Raw genomic sequence first — 6027 nt, forward strand, 5'->3', positions numbered from 1 at the left:
ATTGGAGGAAAATTTGAACATGAAGTTGAGAGAGGGTAATTAATGGAGCAGCTAATAGTGGACAGAAATGAGAACTTGGATTGAGAAGGTCACCTTGGAAAGAAGGAAGAAACTTTTTTTTAGGAAAGCAAAACCAGATAGGGGAAGGAATAGGGGGTTAGAAAGGGAGTTGGAGCACCACTTCCCAAATGATTTTCTCTGAGTTGTTAGTGGGTAGTCTTGAGCTCAACATAGAGGATAGGATGGAACGCTTGGGGATGGAGAGTTCGGGAGCAGTCCAAAAGGATATCGATAGGGAATTGACAAGAGGTGAGGAAAAACAAACAAACAAGCAAAAACCAAAAACAAACAAAAAAAGCTTTTCAGCACCTAAAGTCACCTAGCATGAATTTTTGTGGAGCCCACCCAGCATGGTTTTTTGTTTTTTTTTTTAATTTTATTTATTTATTTATGGCTGTGTTGGGTCTTCGTTTCTGTGCGAGGGCTTTCTCCAGTTGCGGCAAGTGGGGGCAACTCTTCATAGCGGTGCGCGGGCCTCTCGCTATCGCAGCCTCTCTTGTTGCGGAGCACAGGCTCCAGGCGCGCAGCCTCAGTAATTGTGGCTCACAGGCCCAGCTGCTCCGCGGCATGTGGGATCTTCCCAGACCAGGGCTCAAACCCGTGTCCCCTGCATTGGCAGGCAGATTCTCAACCACTGCACCACCAGGGAAGCCCCCAGCGTGGTTTTGTGGAATTTTCAATACTAGTGATACTCAATTAGAGGTACAGTCAGCCTTTATTATCTTTTTTTATGGTGAAAAATTTATATGTAGAATTAGTCAGCTGAACTCAGTTTAGGTGATCCCAATTTTGTGGGCAACACCAAAGCATCACGGTTGGGAACCAGTGGAACATAAGCCTTTTTCTCTCCATCAGGCCTGATCAGGACCGTTGACCTTGGCCACGTCAGAGTCATAGAGCTTCCTCCCTGCCTGTCTGAGCTGGTGCTTGTTGGCCTTCCATCTACAGTGAACACAGGTATGTTGTGTTGTCTCTATCTTCGTGGCCGATTCGGTGGTCAGGCAGAACCTGGTGACAGCGTAGTGGTCAAGCGTGTTTCTCCTGGGAGTGCTCTTCCGAGGATATCTGGGCTGCCTTCGGCGCAGCAGTATCTTGGACTGCCATGGGTGGGTGACGTGTGGCTCTTCTTTTTCTTGTGCTTGTGGGTGCCGTTCAGTGCTGCCCCCTTGGCCGTCAAAGCCTTTGCTTTGGTTTCAGCATTGCGAGGGGCAGGGGCGTCACACAGCCAACCTTCCTTCTTCGCTTTCGCTGCCGTCTTCCTGAAAAGGTTCTGCCTTCATTTTAGAAGGAAAAAAAAAAAAGTGTGTTCTCGGGCTTCCCTGGTGGCGCAGTGGTTAGGAATCCGCCTGTCAATGCCAGGGACGCGAATTCGAGCCCTGGTCCGGGAAGGTCCCACATGCTGCGGAGCAACTAAGCCCGAGAGCCACAACTACTGAGCCTGTGCTCTAGAGCCCGCGAGTCACACTACTGAAGCCCACAAGCAGCAACGAAGACCCAACGCAGCCATAAATAAATAAAAATTATTTAAAATAAAACTCCCTGACACTTAAAAAAAAACAAACAACTGTGTTCTCATCTTAAAAAAAAAAAAAACAAAACTTGAAGTCTGTTCTCAGACAGATAAGCCATTACACTGAAAATAATTGAGTTGCACTGTTTAAACTGTTTCCAAAATTTCAAATACCTTCAGTAAGTGTATTGTGTCTCTCACACATGAACTTTATGTAGTAATTGAGTATTTTTACAATTAACTATAAACACAGTTATTTTAATCATCTTTGCTAACATTTACTGCCTGCTTACGACATGGCAGACACTGAGGCAATTTAAACATATTAACTTATTTAATGCTCATAACAACACAATGTCATACTTTACAAAGGAGGAAACTGAAGCAGAGAAAGGTTAAACATTCAGTAAAGACAAAGCTAGGATTCAAAAATCTGGCTCTAGAGCCCAGCATCTAACCTCTACAGTATAGTGCCTCTCACATCTCATATCATGTCACGATTACACCAAACAAGCAGGACTCATGGGATGTAATCAGAAAACAACTTTCTTTTTGTTTCCCGCTGCCCTTTTACATTTATTCTAGTTCTTTCCCTATCCTTGAATGAAATTTAACGCCATCTCATCCCCTGTAGAGTCACTCTGAATAACATAAGGTGATCTTAGTTTCCTCTAGTTTTGGGGTTAAGGCTGTCTCTCAGAGGCATATTTTTGGTTTTTAGCAATCCCTCCCCCATTATCAGGGGTTTCTCACCTGTAGTTCTCTGGAGTGGCGAGTCCAACTGATCATTAGCTCCTTCCTCTACTCCCTGGATATCTGACAGTTTCCTTCTGTTGTGGTCTTTTACCCATCGAGGCAGTTCTCTCGAACAAGACTTGTAAAGGCCCTACACAAGCACGTTCTTCATTGAACTATACCTCATGCATAAGAAACATTCCAGCATCATTTGCCCTGACAAATTCTCATGGTCCAAGCCACTAGTACAGTCACCTTTCCTTTGCTCAGCCATCCCCTTTGCGTTTCTCACAGGAAGTCAGGAGCCCTAGTTCTCCTAGAACCATAGGCTGTAGAGGACACATTTCTTTAGGCTCTTTAAATCCCTAGTATCTTGCTGGAGATGAAGGAGAAAGTAGCTCCCACCCATCTCTTTCCATTTGGTGGGAACGACTCATGGCACATCCCTAGTTGTCTCCAAAAAATCCTCCTGTGATCTTCAACTCCAACTCTTTCGTTCATTTTATTTATTTTCCAGTGAGGATTAAGAGTTGGGAACCTAGATTTCTAATAAGAAAATTCAGTAAGCTTCCTAGGTATAAAATAAAATTACTGCCCAAAACTCAATAGTGTTCCTACGCAATATCAATAACGAAATAGAAAAAAATCTCATTCGCAAAAGCAAAAAAAAAAAAAAAAAAAAAAAAGGCATTCAGAAATCTAACAATCTATAACATAGTTATGGAGAAAGTTAAAACATTGAAGAATGTAGAAGGGCCCAATAAATGGAGAATTATGCCATCTTTATAGATAGGATGGTGCAGTGTCATAGTTATTTCCTCCAAAATTATCTATAAATACAATAATATTCCAATAAAAAAGAAACTACCTTAAAATATTTGTCATTTGACAACCGTACTCAAAATATATGTGAAAGATTAAAGAGTTGAGAATGCCAAATAATTTCAAAGAAAAAAGAATGGAAGCCTTTACCTACAAGTTGGTAAGACTTACTTTAAACTTATGGTAAAGTTAAAGGGATGTATTGGTGCAGGAATAGACAGATAAATTAAGGAATGGTACAGAGAATAAAAAATAGATCCAAGCATATTAGAGAACTTGTTATAAAATGTAGCATTAAAAATCAGTTGGAAAAGGATAAATCATTCATTAAATTGGAACAAGTAGATAAAAATAGAGCCTAGTCTCAAAACAGTCACAAACGTAAATTACATAAAGATTAAAACCTAAGTGTTAAAAGCAAAACTTTTGGAACAAGATATCAGAAACTATCAGGATATTTGGGAAGGTGGAAAATTTTTATCTGAGATACAAAAAGCACAAAACAAAAAAGAAGATGGAAAGTTGTGACTATGTTAAAATGCAAAATATACCAGTCAAAAGATATAATAACCAAATTAAAGCAAGCTACAAAGTGAGGAAAGAGATTTGCATGCATGTTACAAACAAGGGCTTATCTCCAGATTACGCAAAAGCTTCTATAAAGTATAAGAACAACAATATAAAGAATGAAAAACCTGGATGACCAATAAGCCTATTAAAAGATGTTCAACCTCACTAGTCTTTGAGGTGACGGGAATTGAAACAAACTACATTCTTGACACATCGTAGTGGAGATAACTAGAAAGTCTAACAGTACTAAGCATGTCCACTCACTGCTAGTGGAAGAACAAAGTAATGTAAAAGCAGACTGTCTCTTTAAAGTTTTGCCTTAAAAAAAAATATGAGGCAAATAAGGCAGAATGTTGACATTCATGGTAAATACACGAATTTTTATATTATACCTAAATTTTAAATTACTCATTATTTTTTAACTTTTAATTTTTGGAACAGTTTTAGACACACAAGAATTTTTTTAAATAGCACAAAGAATCTCTATATACCCTTCATCCATATTCCATAAATGTTAGCAATCTTGCATAACCACAGTACAAGGATCAAAATCAGGAAATTATTATTGATACACCACTATTGTCTACTGACCTTACTCAAATATAAATATTTTTTAATTTAAAAAATCTTGCCATCCTACAATTCATGTCATTTAAAACTGAACACTGGGAGTTAACTTACAGAGCGGCTCAGCCAAGTTGCTATCAGCAAGGAGAAAATGTATTCCTGGGCATGAACACTACCTATTTAGATATTCCGTACAAGTGATGGAAAAAATGTCTCCTTTTCCTGAAGATATGCAGGAGAGATGAGGGTCATATAATTGATAAGGCTCAAGAGAACATTTTTATTCTATAGATCTTCATACCCCTAAATGCACCAAACAGAAAAATATTATGAGAAAAGTCATTTTTAGATAATACACCTTGTATTTTTCACTATGAAAATTTTAGAACATATATGAGGACAATACTTTTTTCTTCAAGTAACAGTGGAATTTTAAATCTAAAAGTAAAGAATTGTATATCTAAAGGTTTATGAATCTTCAGAGGTGAGGCCTGAGCAGGCTTAGTAAATTTTCAAAGTACAGCTATCGCATCTATTCATTCTCTTTTTCTCAACAAATACTTAATTTTCCCTCCCTCCCTAGCCAGTTTCTAGAAAGTTTTCACTACTGATGCAAAATCGTCTAGGTGCTTAATAAAGAGAGCAAGTGGAACTTGGAATTTTCCTTTTTTATAGACTTTTAGGTGAGGATTAAAGAACTTTACATCTCAAAGTTTACATGCCTGGAAATTAGACTGGGCATTAGATGCTTCTTCAAAAACTTCCAGGCCTCTGACTCTGTGGTCAGAACTGTGGTTTCACATCAGGGAAGGTCACACACACACAAGCACGCACACACCCCTCTTACCTGCAAGGATCCAATGTCAGGATGTGATGGGTGCCCCATAAAGGCTACATCAGTGTTTCCCAGATTTGCCAGATCATAAGGATCACGTGGGCTGTATGAAAAAGACACTTCGGCTCTACCTCAGAACCATGAAATCAGAATCTGCATTTTTTGCAGGTGTCCCAGTTAAGGCTTAGAAGCAGGAAAGTTTGGGAAACAGGAAAGGAGGCCTCATCTGGCAGATTTGCTGGCACCTGGCTTGAGCTGATGAGGCAACCCCAGTCAGTATGTCTATAGACCAGTGATGTAATCTTGGCAGAATCCTGTCGAGAGCCCATAGGTTCCCGGTGTATGTGGGAAGGAGGGGTGGGCAGTAGGGAGAGGATGCCTATGCAAGAAGGGGCTAAAATAGTTCAAAGAGAAAGGGAGGTGCCAGGAAGGTCACAGAACCACCCTCCTGTTCATCTAGGTGACCCCATTTCACTCCACATTCACTGCTTCTGGGTTCCTACAAAGTTCCACCCCACTCCAGGGCTCAAACTACCCACCTGGCTGAAACCACCAGGGTCGTGGGGGAAGACATGAGAGGGAGTGCCTAGCTGGGCAAGATGTCTGTGGTGGTGTTAAAGGATTCTTCACATAGCAACCGAAGCCAGTTACTAGCCTCTGGGGACAGTGATTTGTGCCAGAAGGATGCCATAAGTTTGGAAAATTGCTCATATCATGGGTCTTCAAATCTCAGGAAAAAGAAACAGCAAAGACACACACACACACACACATACACACACGCAGACAAGCTGAGAGGTTGTTAATTTATCAATCTGCAAACCTGGGGCCAGGCCAAACTCTGTAGCTGTCAAATCACGTATGCACCCAAATTAAAAAGCTTTATTTGTCTAGTAATGATTCATAAGAAGGCCCTTCTAGGAGTTTAACT

At 40.3% G+C, this 6027-nt stretch overlaps 1 pseudogene; it reads right to left on the reverse strand.

Annotated features, from left to right (window-relative positions):
* Positions 1–814: 814 nt before the first annotated feature.
* Positions 815–1868, reverse strand: LOC137758847 (large ribosomal subunit protein uL23 pseudogene; annotated as a pseudogene).
* Between the last annotated feature and the right edge of the window lie 4159 nt (positions 1869–6027).

This window comes from Eschrichtius robustus, chromosome 2 (genome assembly GCF_028021215.1).
Source record: "Eschrichtius robustus isolate mEscRob2 chromosome 2, mEscRob2.pri, whole genome shotgun sequence".
Taxonomy (NCBI): Eukaryota; Metazoa; Chordata; class Mammalia; order Artiodactyla; family Eschrichtiidae; genus Eschrichtius; species Eschrichtius robustus.